The sequence below is a fragment of the Dendrobates tinctorius genome, unplaced genomic scaffold (assembly GCF_039654945.1).
Source record: "Dendrobates tinctorius isolate UK_male_01 unplaced genomic scaffold, ASM3965494v1 ptg000032l, whole genome shotgun sequence".
NCBI lineage: Eukaryota > Metazoa > Chordata > Amphibia > Anura > Dendrobatidae > Dendrobates > Dendrobates tinctorius.
In genome coordinates this window covers 11,169,359-11,185,016 of record NW_027361700.1, presented here as the reverse complement: position 1 = coordinate 11,185,016, position 15,658 = coordinate 11,169,359, and the positions used below count along the sequence as shown (strand labels likewise).

At 43.9% G+C, this 15,658-nt stretch overlaps 1 protein-coding gene across 1 annotated transcript in view; it reads left to right on the top strand.

The window, feature by feature from the left end:
* Positions 1-1,023: 1,023 nt before the first annotated feature.
* YWHAB (tyrosine 3-monooxygenase/tryptophan 5-monooxygenase activation protein beta) overlaps positions 1,024-15,658 on the top strand; it is a 39,559-nt gene continuing 24,924 nt past the window's right edge. Inside the window, exon 1 of the mRNA XM_073572394.1 lies at positions 1,024-1,181. The gene's annotated coding sequence lies outside the window, so the exon portion shown is untranslated. The remainder of the gene's footprint in view (positions 1,182-15,658) is intronic.

The following is a 15,658-nucleotide window of genomic DNA, read 5'->3' as shown; positions in this document are numbered from 1 at the left end:
GGGTAGACCGCCAAGATGGCTGCCGGCTGAATGATCGGGCAGAAGCATCCTTCAGCCGGCAGCCATCTAATGTGTTAGGGGGGCCTTTGGACACAGATCAAATCATTAAAAAAAGGGCACTGGCTGTGTAATACAATGGCAAGTCTCCTCATCATGAAGTGGCTACTGACACTAATCAGGCTCTGTGAACAATGCTGTTAAAGGTTCCGTCTGTCATGTGTGCAGCCCATAGGAGACGCATAGTGCGGCAGGCACATAGGGAACACATAGGGCGGCAGATAGGGAACGCATATCTAAGGCCTGCCCTTGTGAGGGTGGGCGGCAATGGGATGGCTGGGCCAGACAGCACCCGGTTTTAGGAACTTATAGGGGTGCCATGTGACAGCTCCTGGATGACCCCCATGTTTAGTATCTGCAGATCCCGCCATTTTGATCACCTGCCAGGGTGAACTTGCTCCTCTTATACACGGTGTGGCGGTGTAACCATGATATGGGATAGTAACAGATGGGGCGCTAGCTGAACGCGGATGGCTGCCACCAGTCTATCGTTCTGAGTAGCTTCTGACCCTGGCCATCTCTCCTGCGCTAATATTACCCCTCGTTCACACCTGCATACAGTGAGGCGTAGCTCATCTAACTGGATTATTCAATGACTATTCCTCACATCTGACCCAGGCTATGTGCTCATGGCTGACGAATAATCTTTCTGAAATAGTTTGCAAAAACATAACAAAAGCACTGAGGCTAATTATTTCTACAAGTACACAATGACTGAGAATGAATATTCAAAATGGCGTCCAGTACGCTGAACGACTGCCAGGAGCGGTAGCAGTCTGGAGTGACACAGGCGCCATTATCCAGCACACTGACAGCCTTCACCATAGACACTGAGGCTCAGGCTTCTCTTCCCGCCCAGACGTACTTCCTCGCCTCTCCCGCGCCGCTGCACCCGATGACGTCACCGCGGTTACCATGGTGACAGTGAGATCACCCCCCCCTTCTCCCGGCAGCCGCTGGTCCCTTGTTGAGAGGCGGGTTGTGGAGTGGGGCGGGGCTTGAAGGAAGCGGAAGTGGCGGCCAGAACGGAAGTAGAACGGCATTGAGTCTGCAGAAGGGACAGTGAGGAAGCTGAGCTCGGTCGGATTACTATCGGCACGTTATCACCGGACAGCGGTTCTCAGGTGCGGACGCTGAAGGGTAGGGGACGGGGGAGGGATGGGCGAGGCACGGGCTTCCGGGGTTCTCGGGGAGTCGCTTCATACATGGGCGGGGAGAGTGGCGGCCTGCTCCCCGTAGTCTCAGTCCGAGGCCCCGTCATCTGCGGTGTCAGCCACCTGTCGCGCCCTCCCTGGCCGCCTGCTGCATAGCGGTGCTGTTATGTCTGCCGGCGAGGGGTGCGGACGGCGGCCTCCATTACCGCATGTGCAACGTGTGTGGCTCCCTGGGAGGATTAACCCCTGCTGGCCTGGCTTCCCATCCCCAGTGTGCGGTTTCCTGCCGGGCATGGTAATGAATCGGGGCCTCTATGGGGATCTCCTGTACTATTCATTGCATACAGTGGCATGAACGCAGATCCAGCTGCCAGCATTGCAGGACTTCTGGTCTTCACACTGTTGAAAATCTAATTTATAGAATCTTTTTAGATGGACTCAGCAGCACAGAATGACTGTTCACACCAATCCCACCGCTCGGTGCACCATGGCAGGGTTTATAATTTATTGATGCCTTCCCACCCGCTTGTGGCCCTGCTATCTCCACCCTCCTCCCTTATTGGATTGACAGCTCTGGCTTCATAGAGCCACAGAAGGGAGTAGATGGAAACTGGGAAGGTGTATGTAAATGTCTGGCTCCACCATGGTGGGGTCCCATGTATGGGGTTTGAACTCCATTCCTACTGATAGGGAATGTAGATTGTGAGCCCCATTGGGGGCAGCGATAATGTGTAAATTGCTGTGGGATTAATGGCGCTATATAAGTGAGTAAAATAATCCAGTCCCTCAAATACCCTATAGAGGGGGATGGGTGTTACTCCATTCCCTACTTATTAGCCACAGCATAGACTCCGAGCTAGTAATCTCTGGAGAGCTCGGGGCCATCTATGCATGATGTGACTCATCAGTGGGAATTGTGATACTTCACCGCTTATGACTTGATATTCTTGTAAAGAGACTATCATGAGGTACATTTATGGGTTATGCCTTACACTTCTGCCACATGTGCCCCACCTATGGGAACATGGCACCTATCCCCAGGAAGGGGGTCCCAGCTGTGAGGGGGAGGTGGCCATTCATTTCTATGGGGATTTTGAGCCCTGTTGAGTAGTTGCTGCTCCTAATACTTGCTTTTAATAGCACTTTACAGCTTAAATGAATGGTGAGAACGGGCACCAGCTTGGACAGGGTATTGGGCGAGCCCACTTCAGGAGATGGGTATGGATCCCAGCTCTAGAACCTGTACCAAACTTATATATGGTATTTTGTAGCAATATGCCCAAATATCTCATGAGACAGTACTTCCAACAATTGAGGGATTGATATGATGAAAATCCCTATCTGAAAAAGGGCTTACTTTATAATTTCCCTCTCTCAGCACACACTTGAGCCATTTTCATAGGATGCCAATAAACCAGTGAAGTACCTCCTTACATTGGGAGGTCCAAACTGCATGACACCATTTTATCACCTTAAAATGGCAGAACGATTTTAATTAAGGTTGTTCTAAAAGTATCTTTAAATGTGGTTAGAATATAAACTTGCAAATATATTAGTATGTAATGTATATTAATATGCCATGATCTTCAGGTATTGCCACCAGTCCCAGTAGCTCTGTCCGGCTGGCATTCGACTCAGGAGAGCATTTTATTTTGGGGTCAGCAGGTGACTATTGCTGTATGTGAAGGGGACTGGCTGACCGCTCAAGTCATTAGCTGAATCAGCCCCTTTCTCGCTCTACAACAGTCTTAACGTTACAAAATGAGCAGTCAGCCAGCCCCCTACATACGCAGCACTGGCCCCACATAGGAAACTCCTTTATGTGGACCACAAGCCAGAAGTGGATATGTCGGGACAACTTATGATTTTGAAAATCAAGGCACCTTTTATTCTCAGGCTGAATTCAGATGTCCTTAGACCTAGGTCTTGGTGAGGGCTGTGAAGTCCGGACTGACCATGGATCTACTGATCTGAACCCAACAGAATCATGCACGAATTTGGCCATAGCAGTTGACAATGCAGCTAGCTCTGAAAGACTAAGGCCCAGATTCATCTAGGCCAGTGATCTTCACACCTGTCTTGATGAGGTCAGTGTGGAGTGCAAGTCTCCTGATTCATTAAGAGATGCTTTTTTCTTAATGAATCATGAGCGTCTGACAAGTGCACCTCACAACAAATATACTTGCATAAGATTTCTGGTGTAGCAAATGCTGTAACTCATCAGATTTGACATTCGGGGGTCGCCACCCCCTCTTCCACCACAACACCGACCACTTTGTCACAGTTGGGTGAAAATCGTGTAAAACCTATAAAAGTTGCTAAATTTTAGGGCAGTTTCACATTGCCAACTTTTACTTTTTAGAGTTTTTTTTTTTTTTTTTTTTTTTTTTTTACTCCAAGTTTGATGTAAAAGCTTTGAATCTGGCAGCTTTTTTATTTCAGTGGTATCGGCTGATAAGCACTATTTTAGGTTAACTGCTCCATGAAGGATCAACCTACAATATTGCCTATAGGCAAGTCACACCACTGGGTGACAGCATGTGTAGTGTTCAGGAGCTGATTGCTGATACCGCTTATGTTACCTAGCATTTGTGTATAACAGGAGCAGCGGCGTTGATGTGGTATGCACACTGGATTCCATAGGCCCCCTGTGACTTGATCGTGGGCTGCCACCCATAGGTTATCATGGTAGTCAGGAGATTAACTCAAGGCCTCCAATGCTGTCATCTTGGTACTCCTGTTACATTCGGACTCAGACTGAGCTTCGTGGAGACCTGGATTCCATTATATTCTGCATTACTATTGTATTTTAGTATGTAGAATAAGCTATTGGGACATGTATAAGTCCCCTAATGGGACTAATAATTAAAATAAAAATTAAAGAATATATACAAATTTGAATGGTGTTCCTTTCCCACTTTAAAAATAAAGAATACAAAATATATATACGGTATCTGTGGAATGGGTTCCCTTTTAAAAAAAAAAAAAAAAAAAAAATCCTCTCCTTTCTTCTGAACAGAGGGATTTTTAACTTAATTGCTAATGGCTGATTGCCTTGGGTAACGCCCACCTCTCCTTTCCAGCAGCCATGGCCAAACATGTAGTGCTTACGAGTTCTTTGTAAGTGCTGGCCTGGAGCGCACTTCTAGTTCCCAGGTTAGCGGTGTATGGATGCCACTGGACCAAACTGTCAATCTGACCTGGCCACCCACGGCAAGCAGGAGGTTGGGGGGAGCACTGAGCTCCTGAAAAAGATAAGATTCCCCCTTTTAGTTTGACTTTAATTGGAGAACTAAATTTTACACGTGTAATGTATTCTTTCCTCCCATCAGGTGAGCAAGGAAGCTGCTGTTTTGTAATCACTATGTCTGTTTAAATGCCCATGGACTGGTAGTGGTGGCACATGTTAGCCCTCAGTGTGCCATCAGTTATTGCCACAACCAATGTGTGGCCTCCAAGTGCCTGATGCTGAGGAGCGGTGATCAGATAACTAGTTGTCTGCAGGTCACCAGTAAGGGTACCGTTACACTTAGCGATGCACCAGCGATCCCGACAACGATATGGATCGCTGGTGCATCGCTAGTGAGCTGCCACACAGGCAAATCTCACCAGCGACATCGCAGGGGTCGTGGGTCGCTACTTACCTGTCAGACGCGGTGATCCTGACGTCCTCCCGCCCACGTGTCGCTCGTCGGTGCCACAGGAAGCCCAGCAGTAAGCGCCCAACGAGAAATGATCCAGGACGTTCTCGTGCGACCAGCGATGAGCAGCGGGGGAGCCGGTCGGAGGTAAGTATCACATGTAGCGATATCGCTAGCAATGTCGTTGCTACGTCACATCGGTGACGTTACAGCGATATTGCTAGCGATATCGCTATGTGTAATGGGCCCCTTAATAATCTCAGGGCCAGAGCCACTCATTACACTTCATCCTCACTATATAAATTTATGGCCTAAAATGATCAGATGCCTGCACACAACCTATAGGTTGTAAAGTACTTGTCTTTTATCTTATGGCATGAAGAGGAAATCTAGTGCCTTGTGTACTGCCTGAATCTAATCATTTGTGATTGTAATCCTTTTTGATTCATTTCTTTTGGTTTACAGCATCTGCTATAATTTGGAAAATCTGTAATTAAAGAGAATGTCACTATGAAAATCAGCCCTGAAAAATGGGTAGATACCCGTAGACAGATTACAACCATGTCCTTATTTCTGGACTCGCCCTGTCTCCTGTAGTGATCCGACAGTCTGTGCTCTGTAGTGTATCATCTGGACTCCTAAGCTCTGACAAACTGTAACCGGACTCTTACATTCCCCAGTAGCATACGTCGCACAAGCTGCTTGGCAGCTTACTGCTGGCTGGTGAAATCCTGTAATTTTCTTTTCAGCTTTCTGCATAATGTAGAAGCTATGGCCTTTTTAGTAATGTGACAGATTTACTTGACAAGAATGCCTGCCTGCTTTGAAATCCCCAAATTTGAGAGAAAAGATCACCTCCTAACTGTGTGGATCGCCCATTTGCTGCTGTAGTGAAAAGGGGGAATAGGGATTTAAACACTTGATTCTTTTTTCAAGGCCAAATGTTGGAAGAGTCTTGCTGCTCCTTACACATTAAAGCAACCCTAAACACCTACATTAAATATGGCTATAGATTACTAATGTGTAGCCGCCTTACTGAATGTCCTCCATTATGCTTCCTCTGTCAGATCAGTGCTGTCTTCTCCCAGAATATCTACCAAGGGATTGACAAATGCTGTGGAAAGCCTGACCACTCCGCTGCCGCAGGACGTGGCTTTATAATGGATGCCAGTCCATCACACCCCAGTATAAAGCTATGGGAGGCCTGGCTCAGACTTTCCATAGTGCTCCTCATGCCGCCATTTAGGAGAGGAAAAAGGGGGTGCCAATCTGACAGAGGCAGTGGTAGCATATAGTGATTATACACAAACAGTAGGAATGTTTCGGCCCTATACAAAGCTCCATTCCTTACTGAAAAGTCTGCCGGAGCAAGATGTGCCAAATTCATTAAGAGGGTGTGCACCAGTGTAAGAAATGTACCCAAGTCCAGGGACTCTACTGCTTTTCTTTTGTAACTTATTCCACTTTTGGTGTAAATTACGTTAAGCTGCATTTTTTTTTTTTTTTTTTTTAATTTGCAAAATGTCATTTGTTATTTTGCTAGTGTTCTGGCAGAAACCGATGAATTTTGCATCTTGGTGTCTGGATTGGAGACACTTTACATTATGGATAACATCTTGCTACTATGTAGTATGAAAGGCACACTTCAGTATAATATAATTTTCGTTGTGGACCACGCTGCTTTTGGCATGATTTGCAGTAAATCTGTTAGCCAAGTTATCAACTTGTCCATAAACCTTAGGTTGCTGGCTACCAGACACTCCTTAGGGCGGTGGCTGTTCCTCCAGATCTCCGCCTTCCCCATATACATGTATGCTCAACTTGGCCGAATGTTCATGTGTTTTCATCAGAGTAAGCCTCCGCAGGACATTGGGGCTTATACCCCCTAAAAATGGTAAGGATTGGGCTGTGAAATGCAATGTGCCAAATGGTTCCTAACACACATGTTGGGGAAGTCCTCTATACACACAAGTTAGATGCCGTTTGTCACAATGACATAAAGATCGCAATGTTGCATAGCAACATTTACTGTGATTGCGCAACCACTGCAAAAAACAAACCTGTTTGATGGAGTCGGTCACCTCAAAAAACACACTTTACATTAACCATGTAGTCAAATAGGAGACTTGACCATTATAAAAATCATACATTTGATGTGCAAATGAGGGTGTTGGGTGCACTCTTGGTGTGGCCACGAGCGCTCAGTGCACCGTAACGCCCCTCAATTACCATGCTTTTCAGACTACATCTGTGAAGATTGACAGCGGTCATGTGACCAAGGTGAGTGCTGCTTGAAAATCCAGCCTGGGTCTCTGGCTACTCGATGTTAATGCTCGAGAAGGGAAGACCTTTTGCTCTCTGTTGTGGCTGCATTCTATATCAGCCTGTCAATCTAAGTAGAGGGAGGTGGCGGAGCATAGTAATTAAGGGTAGGGATGGTGCACTGAGCACTTGGCCACACCAAGGATGCGCCAAGCGCCCTCACTGGCAAGTTGCACAATCTGCTTTCTATATACATCAAAAACAATGGTTGTTACACCAAAGGTATGATTTCTATAGGGGCAGAGTCCCCTATTTGACAATGTGGTTAGGTTAACCCCTTAGCGACCGCCGATACGCCTTTTAACGGCGGTATTTATCTGTACTAAAACCACAGCGCCGCTAATTCACGGCGCTGTGGAGAAAGTGAATAGCGCCCCCCTGTCGGATTTTCTCCGGGGTCTCGGCTGCCGGGGTAGCCGAGACCCCAGAGAACATGAATCTGTCGGGTTTTTTTTTTTTTTTTTCCCCCGACCCCGCTTTTGCGATCGCCATTATTAACCTTATAACGGCAACGGCAAAAAAGCCGCGATTTTACATTTAATTTCTCTTTCCTCTGATGTGATCGCACATCAGAGGAGAGAGAAAGAGGGTCCCCGATTTTCCCCCCCCCCCCCCCCCCTCGGTACCTTTCCGTGGTCCTCTGTCCCCTCCCGGTGGTCCTGTCCCGCCGGCGTTCTCCGGTGGGCGCCGCCATCTTGGATCCGGGGAAAATGGCGGGAGTCTGCCGGCTCCAGCTGGCAGATTCCATTCATTCATTTTGATAAAATAAACAAAATAGTACATAACCTCCCCCCGTTTATCACGTTTAAACTTTATTTAGTTAGGCCAACATAACGAAATAAAGAAAATATTTTTTTTTTTTTTTTCAGTTTTCCATTGGGATTAAGGTTAGGGGTGGGATTAAGGTTAGGGGTGTAGCAAGAATTGAGGGGTTTCCACTATTTACCAACTTTGGGGGTCTAAAAATTGGTCTAAAAAATCACTTTTGTGGAAATAAGACTTTTTATTTTCACGGCTCTGCGTTTATAAACTTCTGTGAAGCGCTTGAAGGTTCAAAGTGCTCACCACACATCTAGATAATTTCCTTGGGAGGGGGGGTCTAGTTTCCAAAATGGGTGTCACTTGTTGGAGTTTTCCACTGTTTAGGCACATTAAGGGCTCTCCGAACGCAACATGGCATCCGATCTCAATTCCAGCCAATTATGCGTTGAAAAAGAAACAGCGCTCCATCCCTTGCGAGCTCTGCCGTGTGCTGAAAAAGTGGTTTACCCCCCACATATGCGGTATCGGCGTATTCAGGAGAAAATGTACAACAAATTTTGTGGTTGATTTTCTCTTAACACTTGTGAAAATAAAAAAAAATTGGTTCTGAAGTAATTTTTTTTGCAAAAAAAAAGTTAAATGTTCCTGTGAAGCACTTAAAGGGTTAATTTCTTGAATGTGGTTTTGAGCACCTTGAGGGGTCTAGTTTTTAGAATGGTGCCACTTTTGGGTATTTTCTGTCATGTACACCCCTCAAAATGACTTTAAATATGATGTGGTCCCAAAAAAAAAAAAAAAAAATGGCTTTGTAAATTTTGTTGTAAAAATGAGAAATCGCTGGTCAACTTTTAACCCTTATAACTTCCTAACAAAAAAAATTTTTGCTTCCAAAACTGTGCTGATGTAAAGTAGACATGTGGGAAATGTGTCACAAAAATTTCTTAAATAACATCTCTCTGATTAAGGGCATAAAAATGTAAAATGTTAAAATTGCAAAATTTTAAAAATTTTCGCCACATTTCCTTTTTTTCATAAAAAAAACACAAGACTTATCGAAGAAATTTTACCGCTAACATGAAGTACAAGTAGGAAGTAGCAGGATCCATTAAAGCGTTCCAGAGTTATAACCTCATAAAGGGACAGTGGTCAGCAGGGCTGTGGAGTCGGTGCTCATTTTGGTGGAGTCGGTATAAAATGGACCGACTCCGACTCCTAAAATATACAATAAATTGGGTACAGTAGTTCAATGCAGAATATGCTGAATTTTTTCATAGGAATTTGGGAAAGTTATGAAATGTCCTATAAATGACGGTTCTATTCCTGATCTAAGGCTACATTCACACACAGCGTTTTTCCTGCATTTTTTTGAGGATACGTTTTTCAGTTGCAAAAGCAGCTCATCTTTTTAAAAAACCGCATCACCTGAAAGGTTTTTGAGCTCATAGATAATGTTTTCAATAGCAAGAGCAGATTAGAAATCTGCTCTATCTATATATCCATTTATCCATATCTGTCTATCCATATCATATCTGTACCAAAGAGTGAAAGTCGGATAGCACACAGACTAACACTCCTTTTTTTTTTTTTTTTTTTTTTTTTTTTTTTGCACCAGTCAGGTACACTCATAGCTGCCCAAAAGGACGCCCAGGACAGGCATTGCTCGTCTTCAATAACATCAACTGATAGTTGGAATACATAGACTGCATTCATCACCACATCTTAAGGTGCAGGCTTTATTTTCAAGTGTAGGGGTGTGAAGTATGAGGTTCTGCAGCAGTTGAGGTGTGCAGTATGAAATTCTGCTGAACAGTATGAGGTTCTGCCCCCCCAGGTTTGATCCTGGCTGCGCCCATAGTGTGAATGTAGTCTGAGAATCTAGGCTTTATCTTAGCCGATATAAGTCATAGTGTGTGTGTGTGTATGTATGTGTGTGTATGTATGTATGTATATATATATATATATATATATATATATATATATATATATATATATATATATATATATATATAATTTTTTTTTTTTTTTTGATGCCTTCAGAGGGAATCTACAATTTTCATAGTCATGAAAATAAGGAAAACGCTTTGAGAAGGTGTGTCCAAACTTTTGGTCTGTACTGTGTGTGTAAAATTTTATATATATATATATATATATATATATATATATATATATATATATATATATTTTTTTACACACACACAGTACAGACCAAAAGTTTGGACACACCTTCTCAATCAAAGCGTTTTCCTTATTTTCATGACTATGAAAATTGTAGATTCCCTCTGAAGGCATCAAAACTATGAATTAACACATGTGGAATTATATAATTAACAAAAAAGTGTGAAACAACTGAAAATACTGTATCTTATATTCTAGGTTCTTCAAAGTAGCCACCTTTTGCTTTGATTTCTGCTTTGCACACTCTTGGCATTCTCTTGATGAGCTTCAAGAGGTAGTCACTGGAAATGGCTTTCACTTCACAGGTGTGCCCTGTCAGGTTTAATAAGTGGGATTTCTTGCCTTATAAATGAGGTTGGGAGCATCAGTTGTGTTGTGCAGAAATATGGTGGATACACAAGTGATAGTCCTACTGAATAGACTGTTAGAATTTGTATTATGGCAAGAAAAAAGCAGCTGAGTAAAGAAAAACGAGTGGCCATCATTACTTTAAGAAATGAAGGTTAGTCAGTCCGAAAAATTGGGAAAACTTTGAAAGTGTCCCCAAGTGCATTGGCAAAAAACATCAAGCGCTACAAAGAAACAGGCTCACATGAGGAGTGCCCCAGGAAAGGAAGACCAAGAGTCACCTCTGCTGCGGAGGATAAGTTCATCCTAGTCACCAGCCTCAGAAATTGCAGGTTAATAGCAGCTCAGAATAGAGACCAGGTCAATGCCACACACCGTTCTAGCAGCAGACACATCTCTACAACAACTGTTAAGAGGAGACTTTGTGCAGCAGGCCTTCATGGTAAAATAGCTGCTAGGAAACCACTGCTAAGGACAGGCCACAAGCAGAAGAGACTTGCTTGGGCTAGAGAACACAAGGAATGGACATTAGACCAGTGGAAATCTGTGCTTTGGTCTGATGAGTCCAAATTTGAGATCTTTGGTTCCAACCACTGTGTCTTTGTGCGACGCAGAAAAGGTGAACTGATGGATTCTACATGCCTGGTTCCCACCGTGAAGCATGGAGGAGGTGTGATGGTGTGGGGGTGCTTTGCTGGTGACACTGTTGGGGATTTATTCAAAATTGAAGGCATACTGAACCAGCATGGCTACCACAGCATCTTGCAGCAGCATGCTATTCCATCCGGTTTGTGTTTAGTTGGACCATCATTTATTTTTCAACTCCACAGCCCTGAGTAGCGTTTTTGAACGCTCAGGAAACTAGTTTCCTTCCCAGAAAACGCGCGTTTTTTCCACATGGTTTTTGCGCAAAAACTGTGCGTTTTGATGCGTTTTTTGCCGCACGTCTTTTGTACTATAGGAAATAGCCAAAAACGCAGACCTAAGCGGAAATTAATGAACATGCTGTGTTTTTTTTACCGCTAAGTGTTTCCTTAGCGGTAAAAAACGCATCCATTGGCACAAAAAGGCCAAAATACATTAAAATGAATGGGATGCTTCTTTTAAGCGTTTTTGATGTGGTTTGACCCTGAAAAACGCATCCAAAATGCTTAAAAACGCAACGTGGGCACACAGCGTTAAAGAACAGCTCCATGGGGAAGTACAGAACCCTTGAGCTACTTCTATGTAAATTACGTCGTTTTTTTTCTTAACTCATGCACTGAAAACCCAGTGAAATTTCTGTAACGTGCCTCAAACACTCAGGAATAACCCTATACGACCAGGTTTCTATCTCAATATGTAGTAGATGTAATAATAGCAAATACCGCCATGTTTCTTTCCTCATATGCAAAACTGTTATGAATGGGTCACCGAGGAGAAAAAAAAAACAAGCTAAGCCACAGAAAACCAGAGAATTCGGTAACTATGCAGATCCCTGATCTTACCACACAACTAGCAGTAGCCGTGGAGCGTGCCTACGATGTTCCTAGACGCCTCGTCACGACCGGAGGACTACATAAGCCTAAAGCAAGAAAAGGGAAAACTAACTGCCCCAGAGCAGACCCCCAAAGCAATAGATAGCCCCCACACATGTATTGACGGTGAAACAAGATGAAGGCACAAACACAGGCAGGAAAATAGGCTGAGCAAATGATGGGGCCCAAACTAACTAGACAGGAAAGGCAAGTCACTGTCTGCAACCTGCAAAAAACCCTACAAAAATAATGTCCAACACTTCTGATAGCAAAATTAACCCTGAAGTCACTAGACTTCTCCCACTATATCAGCACTCTGGAATATTCTGAGACAGAGCAAAAAGAGACTGAACTAGTAAGGGACAAAAAGCCAATTGGCAAAATACTGAAAAATAAGAGTGGAAATTCATCTCAGCCCCCAGCCGGGGCTGGCAGACCACACAAAAAACTGAATAGACCAACAAAATCAAGTGTGAACATTAGCAGAAAAACTTAGCTTTAGATGACTGGAACAGAGCTGACAAGCCAGAAGGAATCACCAGCAACTGAATAGGGCGTCGGCTGTCTTATATCCAATCTGAGAATCCTGAGATCCAATTGTCATCCTCATTCTCAGGTGGCAGATCTCCACCGATCAAACCAGCCGCACCACCTCCCGTCACCACCAGAGGGAGTCCAGAAGGGGAACTCACAACTGGTGAGAATGAACTCGCAACACAAAACATTGCAGGACCTCTGTTATCTATGGTTATAACCACTGACATAGGGATAGCTAGTTTCTAGTGGTTGTAGATTGTAGCTCAAGACCGGCCAACCCCTTCATGACCCAAGCTTTTTTCGAGTTTGTTTTTCGCTCCCCTTCTTTCCAGAGCCATAATTTTATTTTTCCGTCAATATGGCCATGTAAGGCTAGTTTCACACTTGCTTTTTTTTGCAGCGCGTTTTTCCCGCAAAAAAACGCATTGAAAAAACGCATACAAAAGCATACAACTGCTGCGATTTTTTTCAAGCATTTTTATGAGCATGCATGAAAAAAACGCAGCGTTTTTAAGCGTTTGTATGCGTTTTTAGTGCGTTTTTACCGCGTTTGCGTTTTTTCCAACATTTTTAGGTGGCCCCTCACACTACCCAAACCATGACTTTACTAACCCTGACCCTAACCCTGACCCTAACCCTTAACCAAATCATACTTAACCCTAACCCAAACCCTAAACCCTAACCCTGACCCTTAACAAAACCATACTTAACCCTAACCCTGACCCTAACCCTTAACCAAACCATACTTAACCCTAACCCTGACCCTAACCCTTAACAAAACCATACTTAACCCTAATCCTGACCCTAACCCTGACCCTAACCCTTAACAAAACCATACTTAACCCTAACCCTAACCCTGACCCTAACCCTTAACCAAACCATACTTAACCCTAACCCTGACCCTAACCCTTAACAAAACCATACTTGACCCTAACCCTGACCCTAACCCTTAACAAAACCATACTTAACCCTAATCCTGACCCTAACCCTGACCCTAACCCTTAACCAAACCATACTTAACCCTAACCCTGACCCAAAACCCAACCCTAACCCTGACCCTGACCCTAACCCTAAACCCCCTTAACTAACCCTAACTCTAACCCAAACCCCTAAATTCCATGGTTAAAAAAAAAAAACGCATATGCAAAAAAACGCTTACATGAGCATGCCAGTGCGCACATATGCGCATCCATAGGCTATAATGGCCATTTTTAGCGCAAAACGTGCGCATATGTGCGCATGCGCTTTTTTGCAGGGCCAAAAAATGCAACATGATGCGTCTGGAAAATCCAATCGCACACCCCAAAAAAACGCAGCGCATGAAAATCGCATACATGCGCTTACAAGCGCGCAGGTATGCGCACCCATGTTAAATATAGGGGAAAAAACGCATGCGCAGGTTAGCGTTTTTTTCCAGCGCTAAAAAACGCAAATGTGAAACCAGCCTAAGGGCTTTTTTTTTGCGGGACGAGTTGTGCTTTTGAACGACATCATTGGTTTTACCATTTCATGTACTCGAAAACGGGGGAAAAAAATTCCAAATGTTTTGAAATTGCCAAAAAAAGTGCAATCCCACAATTGTGTTTTTTTTTTTTTTTTTTTTTTTGCTAGGTTCACTAAATGCTAAAACTGACCTGTCATTATGATTCTCCAGATCATTGAGTTCATAGACACCAAACATGTCTTGGTTCTCTTTTATCTAAGTGGTGAAAAAAAATTCCAAAGTTTGCTTTAAGAAAAAAAAAAACCTGCGCCATTTTCCGAGATGTTTTTAATCATACCATTTAAGTGCAGATACGTTCTTTTGATCGCCTGTTATTGCATTTAATGCAATGTCGCGGCGACCATAAATCGTAATTCTGGCGCTTTGATTTTTTTTCTCGCTATGCCGTTTAGCGATCAGGTTAATTTTTTTTGTTGTTTTTTTTGATCGGGCGATTCTGAACGCAGCAATACCAAAGGGGGGTGATTTGAACTTAAGTTTTTTTTATTTTTAAAACTTTTTTTTTTTTACTTTTGGCATGCTTCAATAGCCTCCATAGGAGGCTAGAAGATGCCATAGCGCAGTCGGCTCTGCTACATAGAGGTGATGCTCAGAACGCTTCTATGTAGCTGAATTACAGCATTGCTATGAGTGCCGATCACAGGGAGGCTTTCATAACAATCTGCCATCAACCACCATAGAGGTCTTGAGGGAGACCTCTGGTTGTGATGGCAACGCAGCGATGACCCCTGATCATGTGACGGGGGTCGTTGCTGTGCGTATTTCTGGACCGGCGTCCGGAAGTGCATTTAAATGCCCGTTGTCAGTTTGACAGTGGCATTTAACTACTTAATAAGCGCGGGCGGATCGCGATTCTGCTTCTGCGTATTGCAGGCACATGTCAGCTGTTTAAAACAGCTAACATGTTGTGGCTTTGAAGTGGACTCACCACCGGAGCCCACCTCAAAGCAGGGGAGTCTGACCGCTGACATACTATTCCGTCAATTGGCAGTAAGGGGTTAGAGTATTATTTAATCAATAAAACACATGGACATTTTTTTTTTCTCTGCCAAAATTGATTCATTATCAGAATTATCAAATTCTGAGGTCAATTCTGTATTCAGTGAAGATTGTCTGTCCCATTACTGAGAGAGGAGATGGCAGCTGCTACTGATACAGTAAGTGTGTGCACATAGGAGGGGGAGGAGCTCTGGCTCCTTCCATATACATAGAATCTCATCAGCAGCACCTGTCATCTCCACTCTCAGTAATGGGACAGACTATCTTCACTGAATACAGATTTCACCTCAGAATTTTGATAATGACGGATCAATTCTAGCATAATAAAAAATAATTTCTCTAAGATATTACAAAGTTACTTATTTTCACGTGCACTATTGATTTATGAAATAAGAGTAAATCGTTCTATTAAGTTTCTGCAGAATGGAGGCAGCATTTGGAACACTGAGGTGTGGGTGCACCCTTGTGGTGGCCGAGGCTCATTGCATCATTCCAGCCACTGGATTTGTGTGTCTCGCCTCCCTCATTGGTGATTGACAGCTCGGGATTGGCTGGAGCAAGCACTGTTTGCACAGAAAGCTCAGGCAATCGCCAATGAGGAGGCGGGACATGCAAAAATAGTGGACGGAGCTGTTCAGCCAC